At 39.6% G+C, this 22,201-nt stretch overlaps 1 long non-coding RNA gene across 1 annotated transcript in view; it reads right to left on the minus strand.

Annotated features, from left to right (window-relative positions):
• LOC119148566 overlaps positions 1 to 22,201 on the minus strand; it is a 103,518-nt gene that overhangs the window by 65,274 nt on the left and 16,043 nt on the right. The gene's annotated exons all lie outside the window — the stretch shown is intronic.

Raw genomic sequence — 22,201 nt, forward strand, 5'->3', positions numbered from 1 at the left:
AACAATTAAAAGCTCAGCAAGCATCTAATACTGCATTCATAGAGCTTGTCTGAAAGTACAGACAATTTTCCTTTCCCCTCTCTAATTTCTCATTATTTCAAAAACTGACCATTTGCACTTAAAAAGAAAAAACAAAACAAAACCACCACAAAACCAAACCAAAACCACATTACGTTTTCTGTAACTGCAGTTATGAATTGCAATTTTTCAAAAAACCTTGTTTTGTTTCCAAAGAATAGGTTAACAGTAAGCCTTAAAAAAATAATTTTCATTAGAACTATCAATCATGCAAATGGTCACTCCTGCACCCAAGGGAGGCTGTCCCATGAAAGATAGGCAGGATCTATTAAAATGTCCAAGCTCACCATGATTTCTCAAGATCTCACTCGTATGTAAGTATTTTGATGTATAGTATTAACAAATTGCCTGGCAGGACCTCAAGTAAGACCATGGAGGTGCATTTGCCTGCACCCTTTCATGACAAGACACCTAAAAGCCACAAGAATGGATCTGTTAATTCTAGAGCAGACTTTTACCAGAACAAACTGAAGTAAATATGTATTTATCTCATGGGAAATAAAAATTGAAGTGGGGTAACAAAATTGTAAGGGTTTATGAACAATCTCCTCAGTAACCCACTTTGTCCTTCCAGGGCAGGTCGTCTCCTTCAAGCATGCTCTCAGCTTCGCAACTCAGTAACCTTTCCCACTTGTAGAAAACACCACGTAGCCTGCTTGGTCCCAAGGGAAAAAGACTGCTCACATGTCCATCCCTACCCATTTCACAGTCCTCCCTTCTACCACTCTGCTCCCGATCAGCACTTCCAAAGTCACAGCAAACCTCAGAAATGCTTAAAACCCATCTTTCAAACTTACTGAATAGCCACCAAATTGCCTGCCGCTTTGCCTCTTCCTTGCCTTCTTGAATTGTTCACTTGATTGAAAATTAGAATATGAAACAATTTTCCTTCTCTTCCCTCTTCCCTCTCTCATCCTATCCCACCAAGGGCAAAGCACATTTAAGTAGTCCTACACAGGTCACCTCCTTTTTGGTGGGCTCTGTAGTTTCTCCTTGCTTCCTCCTGCACATCCTTTTCAGTCACATAACTCAACTCTTTATGAGCAAGGTTTCTGAAAGATGAGATGACAGTAACAGGCGTACTTTTTTCCCCAGCAGTTCCATGAGTAGGTCCTGTTTCATCCTTTCTGGATGCAACTTAAGGTGAACACGAGTTCTCCCAGCTCCCTCATCCCACCAGCGCAGGGTACACTTGTGTGTCATGGTTTAACCCCAGCCAGCAACTAAGCACCAGGCATCTGCTCGCTCATTCCCCCCCACTGTGGGATGGGGAAGAGAATCAGAAAGAGGTAAAACTCATGGGTTGAGATAAGAAGAGTTTAATAACTGAAATGAAGTAAAAATAACTACTGTAATAAAGAAGGGAAGAATAAAATCCAAGGGAAGAAAGAAACCCCAAACAAACACCAAAAATAAGCGATGCACAACAAAAATTGCTCACCACCTGCTGACTGATGCCCAGCCAGTTCCCAAGCAGTGATACTGGTCCTGGCCAACTCCCCCAGTTTATCTACTGGGCATGACATCCCAGGGTAGCAACCAGCCCTTTGGCCAGTTTGGGTCAGCTGTCCTGGCCCTGCTCCCTCCCTGCTCCTTGTACACCTGCTCACTGGCAGAGCAAGGGAACTAAAAAGTCCTTGATTTAGAGTAAGCACTACTCAGCAACAACTACAACATCACTAAATCACTTACTAAATCCAAAACACAGCACTGTACCAGCTACTAGAAAGAAAATGAACTCTATCCCAGCCAAAACCAGGACAACTTGCCATCTGCCTCCATCCTCTGGGAGAGACAACCTGCCTCCCTTTCAAGTCCCATCAGGTTTAATTTGCTTTCCATCTTGAAGGGATTCACGCTGAAGAAGTAGCATGCCAAAATGCTGCAGAATATTGACAGCATTTTCTCTGTTCCTCCTCTTTACAATTACCTACGTGATCTCCTGCATGTCCTTTCAAGGCAGAAGAAAACACTTTACCAGTTCTCTCAAAAAGTCTCTGGCAGGCTGAGTCTCCAAAGCTTCAAAACAGCCCTTTTATCACAAATGGCTACGCTTCTTTCGAGAAAATGTAGATTTTTCTTCCTTGTCTCAGGTATCTTGACGCCACTCTCAAGCACACCTCGCTCTGTATTCATCCTCTCATTTTGTTGCTTTTCACAGTGCAGACAGAACTTTATGTACAATGGCAACTCAGTGTTCATCTGTCATTGTTCCAGACCAAAACCGGTACGTGACCAACTCCCCAGTGTTAGTCCTTTTAACCCACTGTTTCCAAAAACAGGACATCTTGTTCTCAACAAGCACTAATGCCTCCCATTTTCATCTGCCTTATTCTCAGAGCAGTAACATCCCGAGATTATTTCAAAAGTTGTGTTCCAAGGCTCCTTCTACCTTGATTTAAATCCTACACCCTTCTAAAGACATCTCTCAGTAAGGTGACTTCTAGAGTTTTCACCTGTAGGAGGTGATGGAGCCACAGCATCTTTTCCCTGACCTCATCGTCCCATAGCAAGTAAATAATTTCAACAGCTGTAAGAGAGGTCTTGGCCAGCTTTTTTATTTTTTTTATGTATTTTGGAAACCTTTGTAAAATATATTTGTTAAACATACTCATTTTAACACATACTTTTCAGATACTCTGTTTTTGTGAGCAACTCCACCTGTGCAGTGGCTTACCTTTGCCACATCCCTCCTGCTCAAGTTTCTTAATCCCAGTTCAGTTTCTGCCCATCTAGTGATCTGACTTGGTTCTTGGGCTCCCAGACCATCTTGCTGCTCCCTGTAGATAAAGGTCATGCATCAGAGCCTTGAGATGAACCCAATGCCTGACTTAGATTTCTTTTTAGGTTCTTTAACATTTGTCCCTCTCAGATGCTACAAAGACACCTGGATCTACAAGGAGCTCTGTTAGCCATGCTGCTGGCCAGCTCTTTGAAGATATGTCACAGCTCCTTTGCAGACTTGAGGGGGTGATTCTGTGCTACTCTCTCTTCAAATTGTAAGTAAAATAAAATCTTCTGCCTCTGTCTCCAGAGGACATATGTCTTTGCTTGCTTCCAGCTTCAGCCCCCAAACCCAGGGCTGCCTTCAGATTCCCATCTTGCCTGTAACACCACTGCTAGGAGACCCTGAGTCACCAAGTGCTTGGAGGAGTTGCCTGCATTCCTCCGTCCAAACAAGCATCATCAAAATCACTGAAAGCACTGTAAACTCCAAAGCTCAGTGTTATTAGAAAAATACATAAAACATGGAACTCTTGAACAGTAAAACTAAAAGCAAGATGAATAAAAGACTTAAGTAACTCCTCTAGTCCACTGTGGATTCGTTTTTTTTTCAGGTTTGTTCTCAATCCATTAACAACCCGATTCTGCATAATCTCTATGCATCCCTGAAGGAAAGTCTGTGTTTCTGTGTTTGAGCATTTACTGAGACTGTTTTCTGCTCCTCAGCCTCCATTCCCAATGCAGGCTCCTCTCTGACTAGTCTCTACCCCATCCTCTAAAAAGCTGCCCTCCCCGGAAATCTTCTCAGATGCTCTCGGGAATGTAAAATCCCTCCGACCAGGGACACGCACCTGACAGAGAATACAGCAACTAGCACAGCACAACAGGGAACCTTCCTCCCATTACAGTCACAGATGCAAGTAATTTAAACGCCATTCATGATGCAGCCTGCATTGGGGTTTTCAAAAAGGACCAAGGAAGGTCAGATTGCCAAAACCTTAATTAACAAAAATCCGAGTTCTTAAGTCCTTTTTCTCTGTAGAAATTCCTGTTTAGTTTATGTCAGTAAGGTACATTCAAACTACGACCATGCTTCTTGTGTGAAGGTTTTTGTTCTGTTCTTTCACCCAAAACTGAATTAAAAGGTTTGGAAAACATAACGACCATTAATATTTAAATTGTAGTTTCTCTAGTTACGATTTCTTTTCTCTTAAAAAAAAAAAGCCTTCAAAATTTGCTACGAACAAGTTTCATACACAGCCACAACCACATCCCTTAGTAAACTAGAAAGCTGACCTCTTCTTGCTAATTGTACCTTTAGCATCTGAAGCAAGCACATAGATTTTACCATCTACAAGACTTTTCATTTAATATTTTGCACGTTTTAAAAATACATGTATTGTAGATCATATACACAATAGCAAAGAGGTACTGTAGTGAGAGTGAGCCTCACTGCCCTCTTGGGAAAATAAAAGTTAAAGGCTCCCATTTACTCCAAAGGAAGCTAAGGTTCCAAAAGCCATGCATCATTGGGAGGTCTTTCTAGCAGAGAAGTAACAAACAAAAAAGCCTATTTCAGTACTGTTTACTGATTTTCCTTCTCTCTTACATCCTTTCTTTTCCACCTTAAAAGAAGTTAAATGGTATTTTAGCAAGATGTACCAAAACTGGATACATTTTTTGAGAAAGCTCATCAATATTTTTTATATATTTTACTACTTTGAAATATATTAAGGGGAAAACAGCAGCAATCTTCTGAAAAATGTTATGATTGGCAAGAATCCCATCTTTCCACATAGAAAGGAAAGACACTATGTTGTGAAGAAAATTATTTGCTCTTTACTGTGGTGGGGTTTTTTAAGGTTTGCTTTCAAGTGTTTGGTAAATAAAAAGGCATCTTTCTCTTAAATGGTTGTACTTCAAAGTATTTTTTATCAGACAGCAAAGCCTTCTCTAAACTATTACACCACCAGTTGAAGAACATCACAACTTTGCAATTTTACAGCTTTACCAGGCTAATACATATCTGCACAATAAATATCAAAGATGAAAAAGAACAGAAGAGACACTGTTTTCTGCCTTCAATAAAAACCTAAAGTGAGAGTTTTAAAGGAGGAATATGGGAAATTCTCCTATGAAGTCACAGGTGGCCAGGAAATGTTCACCCAAGCAAGTTTTCCACAGATTCAACAAAAAGATTACACAAAACGGATGTAAAAAGAGTGATCGGGGCATAAGACACTTAGGCTGGGACATGACTGCTCAGAATGAAGGGAAACAAGAAAACGGGTAGCCAAGGTGGGAGGCTCAGTCAAGTGGAAATGAAGGTGATGGAGGAAGAGATGCAGGTGTAAAACACACTTAGGACAGCTGCAGCTGTGCAGCTTGGGGCTATCTTAAATAAAGATCCCCAAAATCAATGGTCACTTTAAAGAAGTTTATGAGCTGAAACTCCAGTGGCCCTCGGTCAGAACTCCAGTGAAGCGGTTTCCTCACTCTCTGCCTAAATGGTGGCAACAGCTCTGATTAAGTGGGCTGTTAGCAGCTCCTAAGCAAGAAGGGAAGGATAAAGAACAGACTCCTCTTGCAAAACACCCTCTACAACCGTGTTCATCAGTTCCCACGTGTAAAATGAGATCCTGTACCAGCTGGAACTGTGAAAATGAACTCTTGATGAAATAATACACCATCAGATTACCCCAAACTATATCCAACTCTAAAGGAGAGGGAATACTTTTTAGTCTTAAGTCAATGTAGGTTTTGTACTATGCTGCTGAAGAGACATGCCATCAGCAGGCTGAATTAGTAAGAAAAAGTGAATATATGCTTCATCCCTTCAGCACTGTTGCCTAAAGAATACTGTAATCTTTTGGGAAGAAAAGACAGTACGGTTTTATAGAACAGTTTACCAGTGACTTACTGCAGTGGAAGTTGAAGTGTAAACAAATGTATTTTGACAGCACTTAAAAAAAAACCAAAAACACAAAAAACCAACAGTCACCTTCAGCAGTCTCTGGAAGAGATTTTTTTTCCTTATGTAGAGAACAGCATCAGTATGTGATGCCCCAGAACACTGGTACATGAACATATTCTGGCTTTCTAGTTCACAGCCACACATGCATGCACAGGACAAGCTTCACTGTGTTCTGCGATGACAGCACAGTTTGGAGCCTGCCAGACTGCACTGCTGGGCGGGACTCCTCCACTGCTGGGTGCGACCTCACTCTTCAGAGCTCCATCTTTTTCCTTCTGTACTTCACAAAACTGTACCCCATCTCAGACTACAGAGGCAACACAGACAACTAGCTTAGCGTACACTTCTCAGATTCGCAAAGGTTGATGATGCTCTTCTCTTACTAAAAAGCATGACAAAGTATTGAAAACATGAGAACTGGCACAGAGATTTCCTACAAACACTCTCACAATAGAAACAAGCATCCAGTGGAGAAAAAAACGTTTTGATGTTCACATGGTTTAGTACTATATACTGTTTAACAGCTAGATCTTAAGACATCCCATTACCTAATACATATGAATTTGTATTTTCAATTGAGGTTACTTTTCAAAAAAGGATGTTTACTAAGCACAGTCCTCACAGGGGTAATTGCCACTTTCAACCTGCTAATACCAAGACCAATTTGCTTCATACCAGCCCTCTAGTAAAACAGTCCAAAGCCTTTTTCCCTTGAGTACTAGTTGCAAATTACTACAACACAGACACTAAAAATTTATCAACAAAATTAAGTGTTAATGACAATACTTGCTTCTGAACAGCTTTTGCTGTATCAAGTAACTGCATTTTTTATTCCAGTGTTCTGATGTGCACTTGGTTGTGAAGTCGTGATGTTAACACCATGAGGATCAACCCACAGATGCAGAGACATGCTGCTAGCTGCAGAGCAACACAAGCCACCATTAGGACACTATTATTCCTAGCAGAAAGTGGCCAAGAACCCACAGCGGAAAGTAACTCTGCGGTTTCACCATCTGCTGTTGGGACAGCCACCTTCACCCATTTCTCATCCCCAACTGTTCGTTCCCGTCCCTGTTCTACCTCCTTGTTTGTAACAGCACCCTTCATGCAGCTGTGCTATGAACTAGATCTTGGTACTGACCCTGGACAAATCCAATTTTGTTGCTGTTGTTGCTAGTTCTGCAGTGAGTTCACTGTACAGCTGCGGAAAGATCAGGCCAGGACTAGGGGCTGGCTCTCCGGCCACCCAGCTGGCATCAAAGCAGGAACAAGTGACTGGGCAAAGCTGACTGCTTCTGTCAGCAGCTCTGCCAGTTTATGCCAGCTTAAAATTCCCAGAAAACTACAGAAAACTAGCAACTAGACATAATCAAGTTAGAAATGCAGCAAAACACTATGAAAAAGAAGAATCCACAGACCGTTTAACTAATAGAACAAATTACTAAGAGATGCCAAAATCCTCATTTCTAAGGAGCTTCAAAATCAGGCAGCGTGCCTTTCTGAAAAGGATTTTCAACAAATGCCTGTTAATTTTTCAGTCAAACATGAGCTACTGAGCTCAAAACCAGGAGTAACAGTTACCCATAATGACCTGCAATACCCTAAATGTCAGACTACATTATTTAACACTTCCTTCTGCCTTGTAACTTTGAAACATATATATGTATTTTAGTTCCCTCCCTGGTTGTGTCAGATCAGTATGCTTTAACAGTTGGAAGCAACAGAGTCAAATTTAATGATACCCCTGCTTGGAACATGTCCAGGGGTTGAATCCGATTTCTTCATGCAGAAACATGAATCTCTAACATTTGATCTGGAATTCATACCTCGTTAGAAGGGAAGCAGCAGAAGTCTCACTTGTTCATGCTACTAAGCTGGCAGTGATGGAGAAGGAGCCATGCTGTGCTAGAACTGGTTACCGACCTTGTCAAAACTCTCAGCTGTGAACACAGTGAATGATAATTTTGCCTGCCACAAGCAGACAGCCTCAGTGAGTAGGAATCTTCACGTTCAGAAGCACTAAGGAGGAGGGTCAAACAAGAAATCTTGGCTTTCAGCATCTTTCTTCATGCTTCACTGTTATGGGTGAAAGAAGATGCTTTCTCTCTGCCTCAGTAACAGTATAGTATTTCATCCTTTGCAAAAAAAACCCAACAAATGTATCTATACATTTAGAAGATGTGTAGCACTTGGCAGCATTTCGTAACTGCCGAGTGACTAAGATGAGCTCATTTAACACAATTTTGAAATAAATACATTATTTTATATAGCTAAGCCTTTCTTTCATTGCCTTGCAAAACTTATAGAAGAGGAAGAGATGATACAGTGCATGGCCTGAAGAGGGTGGCCTGCTGCCAGGGCCCACACATACTTATTCTCTCTTTTTCAGCCTCTGACATATACACACAGCCCCTGGAAAAACAATCAGTCCACTTTGGGCAAGCAGGACCATTTTTCTAGTGCTGCCAACTTCTGCCAAAATTCTCTTTTCATTTTAAAATGAACATTACACTTATTCAACCACAAGATAGTTAACTTACATAGCAACACCTGTCAGAGCAGTAGAATCAGAGCAAGCAGGGAACTGGGACACTTCTAAATTCTCTCCTGCTCTCAGCATGACCAGTGCCTCTCAGCAAAGCTGAGGTAATCAACAGCGCTGGCAAACTGTTACTTCTAAATCCAACATGCAGGGACAGAATATGGACTGAAGAAGCGTGGTCAGGCAGTGAGGAGAACAGTCATCAATATACAGGATGTGAAAGAAGCGCTGGGAGATACAAGATCATTACTTACCACACCTAACTGCAGTTCAGTTTATATTGGTTTTCAAGGTATGCAATACATGTACTGTAAATGAAGACACCACACAGAAACATCTTAACCATCAGGAGTCTTTAAAGTCCTATTACACTTTCCACAAACATACATCCTTTGTTGTAGGTTTGCTCTTTCAAGTGGCTCAGTTGTGGGACTTCAGACACAAGGTCCTCAGCAGAACAAACTGCATATAGCTTACACTGGAGGGAAACACGAAAATACAGCATGACAACCCAATGCTCCACAAGACTCCTTATCCTATTGTTTACATTGTTCAATATTTTCCTTTGTGTAACCTAGTTAGTTATTTCAGTGTTGTTTCTAATAACCCACAAGACATGTTGCTCTTAGAAAACGCATACCTGAAAATATCAGCCCCCAGTAAATGTACAGAAAATACTAGAGAGACACCAGCACTCAAAGGATGCTAGAGAAATTATTTTTCTACTGTGTAGTTGCAACACTGATTGCCAGACAGTTTAAGAACAAGATTGAAGTAGCTAGGGGACAAGTGGCCGTCTACTCATGTAAAGAGGCAATTCAGCAAGGGCTAATTTGTTAGGCTGAGAAACAGGACAAATTAAACCATTTTCAGCTTGGGCTAATTTGGTCTTGGCATCAACACAAGCTAAAACTAGCTCGGGAATCTCAACGCAGAGTGCTGCAGACACCGCTGTCACTGCCGAGTAAGCGTATAATAGAAAAGGCCAGAGGCATAAACCAACTTAAATCCAGAAGGCAACTATGGAGGTACTAATCACAAATATTTATGTTTAGAGATAAACTAAATAAGATATTCTTTTTAAACAGACTTATCTTAAAAAATAGAACATTCCTCTTCTGTTTTAAAAGCCAGACCTGAGTTGCTCACTGTAAAAGGATTTCTGTTTGGTCAGTACTGACAACGTACTGATGGTACAGGAATTCTGAACCATATCCGTCCCTGCACTACCGTGTTTATGGTCCAAGTAATCGAAAGGTCAAGAATGAATGTACCCAAAAAACAAAAGACACCCACTCTTATGCATCAGAGTAATATGTTTACTCAATTAGTCATAAAGAAGTTAATTTGCCCCCTCGATGACTGAAAATACCTTAAATTTCAGTCTTCCCTTTGCTATACAATTACAGGCCTGAATCAGTTCCGCACGAGAAACTCATTTCTAACCACAACACATGAGTATTCTAAGATCTACTCGTGGAAAAAAAAATATATATTGAGCTAAATAAAACAATGGAATTGTTAGTAGTAGCTGCAAGCTTACAGAAATTTACTAGTTCAAGCAAAAACTATCAGCATGTAAAAAAATTTCTACAGAAATTCTATGAAAAACCACCTGATCCAAAATAAACCATGCCCTTATGTAAGGGCCTAAATAAACTGTACTCAACCATGACTATTAAACTAACCCAATTTTCCTTTATATAAATTGCTAAGAAAATGTTCCTTCATTTCACTCTTTGTGATTTCTAGAAAACAAGTCTTCAAAAAACATCTCTGCTCAAACTGGGACTGTCTGAAGTATGACCGGTAATTTACAATCAGCAAAGCACATTTTTTATCCCTGAAAATTTAGAGATAAAAATATTTTTAAATGGAAGTACAAAAATCAGAAAAAAAGTAAGTCACAGTAGCTATGACAACCCCATTCCATTTCCTTCTGCTCACCCATGTCATCAATATGATACCTAAAATAATCTACAGTAATTAAGCTATCTGCAAGAGACGTCTACTTGTGCAGAAAATAACTCTAGAAGTACCAATACCAGTAACTGCCGTAGTTTAACCCCAGTCGGCAGGCAGCCGCTCACACAGTCCCCCTGCAGTGAGACGGGGAGAACCAGAAAAAGGCAAAACCCATGGGTTGAGGTAATTTCAGTTACTAAACTGTTCTTAAGTAAAATGTAATAGTTCTAGCAATGAAAAGAAAGGTAACAATTACAGGAATAAAACAGAATAAAAAAACCCAAGTGATGCTTGATACATGATTCAATGATTGCTCACCACCTGCTGACTGATGCCCAGCCAGTCCCCAGCAGTGATCGGCAGGTCCTGGCCAACTCCCCCCCAGTTCACATCACTGGGCATGACATTCCAGGGTAGGGACCATCCCTTTGGCTAGTTCAGGTCAGCTGTCCTGGCCCGGCTCTTTGTGCACCTGCTCACTGGCAGAGCAAGGGAAACTGAAAAGTCCTTGATTTAGAGTAAGCACTACTCAGCAACAACTACAACATCAGTGTGTTATCAACACTATTCTCATTCCAAATCCAAAACACAGCACTGTACCAGCCACAGAGAAGAATAACTTTCTCCCAGCGGAAACCAGGAAAATAACAGCATGAGTCAGAGATGCACCATCCAGCGAGGAGGCACTCACTTCTTGTGAAGAACTGAAGCAGACCCTTTGCACAAGTCCCACCACCACGCCAGCAGAAGCACGCCGACTCTGCTGTGAAAAGGTAGAAGGAATCACACCCTGTACTGTATAGCTGCATAAACCCCTCCAGATCACCTACCAAAGGTCTCTGGGAACTAGCCAACGTTATTCTAATTTACAAGAAGGTCACGAGGGAAGACTCAGCGAACTACAGACCTGTTAGTCTAATAACCGTTCCTGGAAAAATGATGGAGAGGATTATACAGGCTGCTACTGAAAGGCACATGAAGAACAACGCAGTCACCAAGCTCAGCCAACACAGGCTCAGCAAAAGAATGTCCCGTTTAACTAATCTGATCTCCTTCTATGATAAGGTCCCCAGCCACTGGATGAATGGCAAGTGGTAGATGTAGTTTTTCTGGATTTTAGGCTGTCTCTTACAGCATCCTTCTGGACCAGCTGTCCAACGGTGGGACAAGTGGGTTAAGGGAGCACTGGACAAAGAACTGGCTGAAGGGCAGAGCTCAAAGGGTTATGGTGAAATGGGGCTACATCTGGCTGGCAACTAGTCACCAGTGGTGTTCCCCAGGGCTCGATCCTACAGCCAGTTGTGTTCCCTTAAATTTATCAACTATCTCAATGCAGGAGTTGAACACACTGTTAGCATGTTCGCCGATAATACAAACTGCGAGGTGCTGTTGACTCTCTTGAGGGACAGGAGGCCTTGCAGAGGGATCTAGATAGACTGGAGAACCGGGCTATGATTAACAGGATGAAATTTAACATGACCAAACACTGGATTCTCTACGTGAGACAGAGTAACACCAGGCCCAAGTACAAACTGGGAGAGGAATGGCTGGAGAGCAGCCCTGCATAAAGGGATGTGGGGGTGCTGGCTGACAGCAGGCTCAGTATGAGTCAACAGTGAGGGTGAACCACATCCTGCAGCGCATCACACACAGCGTAACCAGCCTCTCAAAAGTGGGGATTATCCCACTGTGTTCAGGTCTCACCTTGAGTACTGTGCGCAGGTCTGGGGCCCACAACTTCACAAGGAGGTGAAGGTCCTTGAATGCAGCCAGAGGAGGGCAAAGCTGGTGAAAGGGCTGGAAGGCATGTCCTATGAGGAGCAGCTAAGGACTCTGTGTTTGTCTAGTTTGGAGAAAAAGGAGGCTGAGGGGTGACTGCATTGCTGTCTACAGCTTCCCGAGGAGGGGACGTGAAGTGGGAGGCGCTGAGCTCTTCTCCCTGGTATACAGTGGTAAGACACAAGTAAATGGTTCAAAGCTGCGCCAGGGGAGGTTTAGAGTGAACATCAGAAAGCATTTATTTACAGAGAGAGTGATCAAACACTGCAACAGGCTTTCTAGAGAGGTGGTCGTGCCCCAATCCTGCCAGTGTTTAAAAGTCATTTGGACAATGCCCTTAACATGCTTTAACCTTTGGTCAGCCTGAAATGGTCATGCAGTTGGACTAGACTGTTCTTCCAACTGAAATTATTCTGTTCTGTTCTAACATTCACATCTAGGTGCAAGCACTAAGTGGGAAAGATCCTACTTAATCATTTCAGCAGGGCACTTAAAGGGATTTTATTGAAAAGTTTAGACATACACTAATTTCACCACTATGACTCAACTTTTCCCCCCTATTATTTCAAGAGCAGGTGACATTTTCAGAAGTGGCCAAGTCATTTGGGAACATCAGAACACAGCGCTGTAATTCAGCATCTCTTTAATCAATCTGTAAGATTATTTTAAGACTAGCCGTCAACTGCATTGCAGAGTTTGACTGCAAGAACAGAATAAAACTCAACAAGATTATCTTTGGAATTTTAATGGCAGAGTGACCAAGGTAGCACTGTGCCATTATGTAGAGTTTAACAGTACAGACCGATTTTATTCTAGCTTAGCACATTCCCCTGTAACTGCTCAATTCATACAAAGGAAGATAGATTCTAGATCAAGGCAGGGGGGCAGAGATAAGTGCAGTCTCCACTCTGGCTGCAAAAGCCTATTTTTGGCATATACCAATTTCATTTTGGAAGACAAAACCCCTGGGCTCTACAGATTTCCACCAGATTTCTTACAAAACAAAGTAATCAAATCACACAATATTGGGATTGACATTTACCTCATTTGACTTCTATAACACAGGTGTCCACATTAAATTAACTGTCTAGGTACCCACATTGCAGGTAAAGGAGATCTAGTTAAAATACCGGAGCCTTTAGCATGATTCATGTCACTAAATCCAGTCTCTCCATGAGAAAAATGAGGAATCACACCCTGAACTTCTTAAGGTAGCCCTCCACTGACAGTAAAGAGTCTACAATGACCTGCTCAGTCATTTGCCTGTACTGCTATTCATCTCAACAGCAACTCAAGTCTTCTCCTGGGAAGTTTTCAAGGCACTCTGAAGGCTACATTCCTGTCCAAAAAATGAAAACCTTGGCAAAAGGAAGATTTGATTTGTGCTTCTGGTATCAAAATTACTATACGCAGGCCCAGAATATTAATTAAAGACACAATGACCCCATGGTCGTCAGCCAAGGAACTGACGCCGAGAACAAAGACATTCTGCCCTCCTAGTCTGACCACAACCTCCCTCTGTTGAAAAGATGGTATTTCGTAATACCATAAGATAAATGAGCCATCACATGTGATTTTATTTTCTGAAACTGCTGAGTCTTTTATACCTAACCAGGAAACAATAGACAGGCAAGAACCTTAGAACTAATGAAACACAGGTAGAAAAGTACAATTTCTCTTATGCGTGAGATACAGCAGTTTGCCTCATTTAATCTTTACCTGCATGACAGCTCAGTGACCAATCACCAGCGAAACTGTACGGACAGTGTAACAGTATGGCAGGGGTTCAAACCCAAGCTGTCTGTGAACTCTCACACTACAGTATAGGTGGGTGGCTGGGGAAGGTCAGCCTAAAGCACTCTGGAATTTTAAAGGCACATCTTTAAAAATAGGGAATTATATTCTAGATTAGTCCAAAATTTTACCTGCTCAGATCATTTTGACCTTTTTAGATTTTTCTTCTTATAATTAAGACTACAGCATTACCCACATGACAAGATTAACACACCTAATACTACTCTTGTAAATATTTTTACTACTTATGATCAATTTCCAAATACTCTACCAGCATTCAGTTAAAAAAAAAAAACAAATGAAACAACCCAAAAATCCCCAGCCAGAGCAATGCTTTATTAAAAAAGAACCCAAACATAAATCAACTCCAAAGTTTTCTTAACCAAACAAATGTGAAAATTATGTATTACTGAGTATTTAAAACATGAAGATACAGAAAAGCTCCTGTGCTGTTTTAACATGCACTTCACTGACTTTGATCTGGTATCAGCAAAGGGTTTGACTTTTTAAGTATGCACTATCAAGTCTGAGCCCTGTACTCCCTTCAAAACTTCCTAGCTTGTCACTCCTGTTAATGATTCAACTGCTTCTCAAGTATTCTGCAGAATTAAAAAATACCCTGAACAATACCTGGAATAACATCCTTCCTTTCCTGTTTGGGTAATTTATGTCAGTCAACTTCCTCTTCCAAGAAATTTCAAGACATCTTTTGAAATATGGAGACATAATTCCATTAGAACTTATCAGTCCTGTGCTTAGAAGCAAGCTGTGCAAACTTCACCCTTAGTGGCCAACAGCTCCAGGACAACCCATAATAAATGGGGTTTGAAAACTCCCTCTGTACATCAATTTGCTCTGTTTCTGTTGGAAGACACATCTGACCAACCTTCATGTACTGAGCAGACTCCAGACCCATTTCTAAACATAAAAGTATTCTATTTCTTTCTACACAAGCATTCTATATTAACAGTTGGACTCCACGATCTTAAAGGTCTTTCCCAACCTCAATGATTCTATAATTCCATTCTATTCACAATATACAGGGATGAATATTCCTTCATTCTCCCACTCTTCTACCACTCTCCATTTCAATTTAAAATTAAGGAAGATGTCAAGACTGTTATCAAAGTCAAGAAACTGATACCAGCTAATGCAAATTAACAGAAACAAATGAAGGCCCTGGAAATGGCTTCTGGAGATACCAGCTGCCAAAAGTCTACAGACACACTCAAGTACTTTTCCACTGTTTGCTTAAAACTGTTAAAACAGGTCACATGACTACACAGGAAAGCTGCCTTTAATCCCATGTTGGTTCAATTACCTTGCATCTTCAATAAGCCAACCACACTGGTCTACAGCGTCTGCTTCCTGTAAGACATTTAAAAACTAAGCATAAAAAAATACTCCTCTGTAACCCAAGGGGCTCTGTGTGATTTCTGTACCCTGAATCTCTTAAAATTGAACGTCAGACTGAATCAGCTAAAGCTTGTGTCCTAGGGCAGAACAGTAACTTCTTCACTTCAGCTCTCACAACTATTTACGTGACTTACAACAGGAAAGCAATTTCCATGTGTGTCTGTCATGTTTGTGTAACAAACATTTTTGGTCAAAGCAGAAGATTACATTCCAACATTGACAACACCTCAACATACAGCTGTCATTCCCAAGCTCTTTCATTATCCCAATGCTGCTACCATTTGCAGCACAAAAACAGAAAATCCATTTAGCAACAAAAACCTTTTTTTTATGTAAAAAAGAGTAAAGCAGACAGAAAGGACAAAAAAGGCTTTAAGGTAAAGTAAAAGGGGAAAAAAGTCATCAACTACCGAGTACAGCAATATGAAGAGAGATTTAATTCTGGAAAATAGCTGAAATAACCCTTGAATTAAGTGTCTGTTGTGACTGTAAAAAGAAATTGTAGGATTTCTGCTTTATCCTTAGAGCCTTTAAAAGAGAGAGATGAAGACTGTCTTAGAAATTCTGTTAGAATTACGCAGAACTAGTTTCTTTTAGCGTTGTACTAGCAGAAATGGGCCGTAGGAGAGAAGCTGCATCAATCCCACACCACTCTACAATATCGCGATCCGATTCTGCTCCCCTTTACCCACATCAATGATGCTGACTTCGGCAACACACTGCTGCAAAGTCAGTGTTTTCCATCAGTGCAGGTAAGAATTCTGTAGTTCTACATCTAGGCAAACAAGTACCAAATCTAACTGATTACTCACTGAAATGATAGCATAAAAATCCTTATGTTAATGGAGACAAAGAAAGCCTGCCACTTTTTGGTTTGTTTGGGGGGTTTGGTGGTTTGGGTTTTTGTTTGTTTCCTGACTAGAGAAGAACAGATGTTTCGTCCTCAGCATATTCAGGAAGTAAACCTGCAACTACTTTGGAGAAGCATTTCAGTTTTGGCAACCAGCTGAGAAAAGCTGATATATAACAACCTTCTGTTGCAGCACATCTAAACTTCCTTAGCCCATGCCTCGTTTCAACCAAGAATCCTTTTTCTCCAGTTCCTGTTATATGACTCTGAAGCTGAAGGAAGAAGGCTGCTTCATACTTCATTTGCTCTTTGTAACACTTCATAGGCTGCAAAATGCAAGTCTAGCAAATCTGTTGTAATGGAGTCTAAATGTTGCGAAAGTTAGAATTTCACATATGACTACACTCCTAGTGGTAAATGCATACAGTCTGCTAATGTGCTACACTACAAATACTAATACTTACAGTAGTACTGCCATCTGTACTGCTGCCTTGCAAAGTGTCTGCCCATCAGATGGTTGCCTGCTTTAACCTCCTGCCTTCCCACATCTTCCTCTGCCCTATCATTCTTCTAAGCCTGTACCAGCTGTCAATCTGTGAGCCTCACAACTGAATTTATGACATTATTTAATCAGATTTTACCCACAAGATCTCAGTATTGATCTGATTCAGAATTTGAGAGTTACCAAAACATTATCTTAATGTGACACCTTGAATGACTTCCGAAGGACTTTTAGTCAAAGGTTAAAAATTTCTACATTGTAAAACAAAAACCTAATCAAATAAATTTGTATAATTCATTATAATGTAGCAAGCAATCTTCTAATTTAAGGGGTCTAAATAATCAAAAACTTACTTCACTACCACCACTGTACTGCCTTTTAAGAGCACTGCAAATATTCTGATATTGTAATTACTCTCTGTTTTAATGTTCTGACAGTGCCACCAAACATTCTATAGTATGAACAAGAGCTGTACTTCAGCATTTATTCATCCTGACAGCAGCTTGTCTCATTCTGTCAGTCAACTCCTCGGTACACAGCATTTCATCCAACTTGGGGGGGGAGGGGAGGGGTGTCCCCAAAAAGACCACAACAAAAACCCCCACCACTGAACATTCCACAATTAACATGAAGTGTTACAGTCTCATGCTCATTGTTCCCCATTGAAGTAAAAAGGATCATAGTCTCTTCTCCAGGTAATAACAGGGGGTCTCACCTTTCCTTTCTATGCTCAAACTTTCCAAAATTTTAACTAGATTGTTTACAAAAACAGTACAGACCTCTACTAATGTAACAAGTAGTATTATATAGTGTTTCTGCTCTACTTCAAAGAACAATTGAAGTTATTTCTAGGCAAGTTTTAGGATTAGCAATTAACTAGGTCTTTAAAAAAAAATCATAAAGACAGACTGAGAAGCCTCAGTCATTGAATTTAAGTAGTAAAAAAAAAAAAGGAAAGAAAAAAAAAAGAACTTTAATTACTTTGCTGAGTCAGGTCCTACTCCAGACTTCTGCAAAAATACAGAAAATCTCTACCAAATCCCTAGCAGTAACATTTCAGAAAAAAAAGGTTGCCTTGACTAACTTGCAATTCAACTCAAATTACGAACAATTAAATGATCCAGGGGGCTAAAGCCCAAGATCTGCAGAATGCTTGGTCTTGTCCACCGAGTCAGCGCAGATACTCAATTGCCAGAGTCTGGAACCAGACTGGGTCCTCATTTTTCAATTAAGGGCCTCATGCAGAACACCCAAGTTTTTGTTATAAAGCAGAGGTCGATTCCCATGAAAAGTAACAATAAAGGACTGAGCTGAGTGAATACAAATGGATGGACAGGAACTATAATCTGCAAGAAAATTAAAAATCAGGTTTTGCTGTAAGGATAAAAGCAACACAGTAAGCACCAGCAAATGTGTGAAAAATTAAACTGTATTAGACACAGCTAATGAGGGGGAAAATGAACAACTGTGTTCAATCATAGAAATTTCAATAAAACAACTATGCAACCATTCCAGACCACAAGTTTTATCAAAGGGATGTTCAGTGGTTTGTTGTTCAGTCTAACAAAATGAAACTCCACAAACAAGCTTCAACATTGAGGAAAATGTCTCCCAGTGAAAGAAATTTATGAACCTAGAGATGTAAAACCATATTAATTTCACAAATGTCTTAATGAAAAACAAAATAATTCAATCTTCCCCAGTTCTACCAGGGCAAAACCATTACTAAGTTTCCAAAAATCACTTCATACTGTGTTATACTCTTTTTTTGGTAGTCTCAGGGAACATTACTCTGGAAGAGTCAGATAATGCATTTTCACTTCTATGCAACACAGAAACTCTTAAGAGAAGTTGCAATGCATTTTACACACTGGAAGCCTGTTAAGATTCTATTCTATACAACAGTAACATATTATACTTATTAATAATCTAGGTCTTAAGTTTCTCTTTCTCTCCATCTGGTGTTATTTTCATGCATCCTTCACTAACTTTAAATTTCAAACCATTTTTCATTTTCTCGTGTCATTTTATTTAAAGCATATGCTTCAGTTATCTTTGTCTGCATGTGTGATATCAATAATGATTCTATACAGAAAGTCAGATTCTGAAATCTTTATTAGGTAACAGCTTGCCTCAGCAACATGGGCAGTCTACAAACTATTTAGATCAATTAGACAAATTTCCATATTACTCAACCCGATACATAACTGTATATCAGAACCTAGAGTAAACACTTATAGACAACTAAAAGAAAAACTATTTTCAAACACTGTAGAAGATCACAAACAGATTAAACATAAATGATGGTGGCAGCAAATACCATATCAAATGCCAGCCAGTGATCCATCTTACATAGTGTCCTGACCAGCAGAAGCCACCATAAACATTTCAGAAAAAGGAGAAAGGAACTCCTGCAATACAAAATTGTAAAATAAGTTATTTTAAAAAATCACTTCTACCTGCATGTCATCGATTACTGGCTGGTATATGCCCTTGAGAACATGCATTCTTCTGATTCACCGACAAAGTAATCACCATGAGATTTCCAAATGTTATCATACTCATTTTTAGTCCATTACACAACTCCTTTTAATTTCAAGTAAAATAAAACATCTTAATTAACACATTATTATATGGCAACCTTTCAACATGTAATTTTCCAGTACCACACCAGTTAATATGAAAAGGTAAACAATTAGTTCCTTAATATCATGGTCTATGTGTCCTCCTAGTGATAACTATCTGAAACTGCAGCGATATGCTGTTCAGAGCTCCTGTTCTTCATTTAACTCTTTATTTACTTCATTTTACTTTTACTTAGGGAAATTGCAGCTGTCAAACCATAGATTGCTCATCTTTACCCACCTAACTAAAATCTCCACAAGCTCAACACTAGGTAAACAGTTTGGAACATAATGAAGATGTAAAGATGGCCAGTAACTATCGTACACTAAATGTAAAACCAAGCAAGCAACATAACATTTCAGAAGAGCACAAAAAGGCTAAATAGCCTTTTGCAAAGCACTTCAAGGTTTACGTTTTTAGGCAACGTAGAAAACTAAGAGATTCCACCACAATTTTCCAGTGTGTGCGCCAAAGTTTCACCCAAAGATGAGATTCTTTAAATATGAATAAACACAATGTTCTTTCTATGTGATAAATACCCAAGAATCATGAACTTCAACCCCAAGTCCACTTCTACAGCGCAGCTGTACTACAATTCTGTAGTCCAAAGGCTTTAGGTAACTTCATCTAAATCCTTTTCTATCACACATTATTGCAGTTAATCTTCATGCTCCTTCAGAAGAGCTTTTCCTGATTATTTCCCACACACACACCTGTAAGGTGACTAGACCATGTACCAGACAACTGGTGAAAACTGATGCAGTTAAGTATTGCTATTTCACCTCAGTTTACCAACGATACCAAGCTACACAGGAATGTAAAAATCAAGGGCTCTACCAAACTGAGCTGAAAGTCCATCCAGACCTCAAATCTGACAATCACCGTACAACTTTCCAGCACTAAGTACTGTCTGAATGAGTACCTACAATTCCTATTGCCATACTGTATTCTCCTCAAAACCTGTGCTAGAAGGAAATACACACAGAGCTGTCATTACACATATAATGTTTAGGTAGCTTGCCATGGCACTAGAAGAGGCTCAGACACGAGAAGCACAGTGTTTGATTTAACCAATTATCTCAAGATCCTCAAACATGTACTGTGAACATCAGGAAGTAAAGCATTAGAGCAAAAACTGCTATCAGGTTTAGGGTTTTTTCCCCTTGAAGTCCCAAAGCTGCAAGTGCTGTAAAGTGGTCCTTGTATCAGTTAGTATAACTTCAAAACTAACAGATCAAAGCACACGTAGCTAAAATAAAATCACACTGCGGCAGCCATGACAACACAGCACCTGTGTTACAGTACCTGGTACAGGTACATAATACTGGTACAGCTCCTATTAAGGCACATGAGCTGAACCTGCTACCATAAAGTTTGAGCCTGATCCCAAACAAATGCACACTCACAGCAACTTTAGGACATAGTTTGAGCTTTTTTTCAGACTCATAAAGAGACAATTTTTTAAATAATAAACACCAAAAGTAATAGCACACTGATGAGGATGTGTGTTCCACAGTTACAAGTTTGAAACTTGGACTAGAAAACAAGGACATAAAAAACCTGTATCAACAGAACAGTGAACACAGGCATCTCCAGTAAGTTTAAAAACTGTATTCTTCATACCAACATGATAAAAGCCAGTAAGCTGAGGTCTGAATTGTAATTTTAGAAATTTGCAAACCAATTGCTGTATGGGCAAGAGAAGTCTGAGACACAGAAAGGTTATAATAGACGACAAGCTATTGACAAATGCTAATTACCAATAAAATTGCCATGGAAATTTATAGGAATGTTGCCAGGTTGACAGGCAGCATGTCTTTCTGGAGACAGAGTTTAAAGCTCTTACGAAACAGCATGCTGACTGGCTAAAACCACATTATTATAAAACTGCTTGCAAATTTAAGAACTGTTTTTAAGAATTTCCCATTGTTATTCCTTCTGTGAAGTCTAGCAAGCTTTAATATATCTTCCACAGTCAAATCAAATATACTAATTAATTTCAAAGTGTGTTATTATTAATGCCAAATATTCATGTTTATCTTCAAACTGGCACATGATGTTCTAACACCCATTTTCACAGCAGCTCTGTATCTTCATATACTGCAAAACTTCTGTAATTTATAAATCAAAATATTCCTTTACAAAGCTGTTCTAGTTAGCTTTTACTCTGCTAGCCTAGATATTAGCCCTAACTAGTACTTTATTCAATTAATACAAAGAAATTACAAGGAAAAAAACCCAATAAACAAACAACCAAAAGCCACTCAAAAAACTCAACCCAAAAATGTTATCCATACATTTCTGGATTACACTTACTTAAAAAAACATACATACATTTTTTAGTTATTTGAGTTTGTCCAACTTAGTTACAAAAAACCCAAACAAAACCAAAAAACCCAAACCCAAACACGCGAAACAGACACAACACTTTTAAACTACTTCAGAATTCTAATTTTTCTGTCAGACATGCTCTTCATCTTTCCCAGTTCCCATGCACACTGACCTGCCACAGTTGAATTAATTTATATTGCTCTATTACAATTATATATCCACATTTTAAAGAACACAGCTGAGTTTAAATAATCTCTTTTACATTATAAATGTAAATGTTACACAATCAAATGTATGTTCTATGTTCATCAAATTAATAATGAACTATGGGCTGTTAGTTTCTTCATTCACACACACAAATAGGCTTACTTCTTTCTACTGCCAAAACCTTGATGTCTTAGAAAATCTGATGGCTACTTCTACAACCTACAAGTTTAGAAGCTGCTGACAGTACAAGAACTTAAAAAAAAAAAAAAATTAACCATTTTTACAAGAAACTAATTGCCTTTTACATACTTGGAACTCAACAGGAACATAAGAACACAAAATAGTTCTGCTGATGCTGGTTTTACCTCATCTTAAACAACTCGATCACTTGCCAATGTATCACTCACAATTTAC

This window comes from Falco rusticolus, chromosome 5 (assembly GCF_015220075.1).
Source record: "Falco rusticolus isolate bFalRus1 chromosome 5, bFalRus1.pri, whole genome shotgun sequence".
Classification (NCBI taxonomy): Eukaryota; Metazoa; Chordata; class Aves; order Falconiformes; family Falconidae; genus Falco; species Falco rusticolus.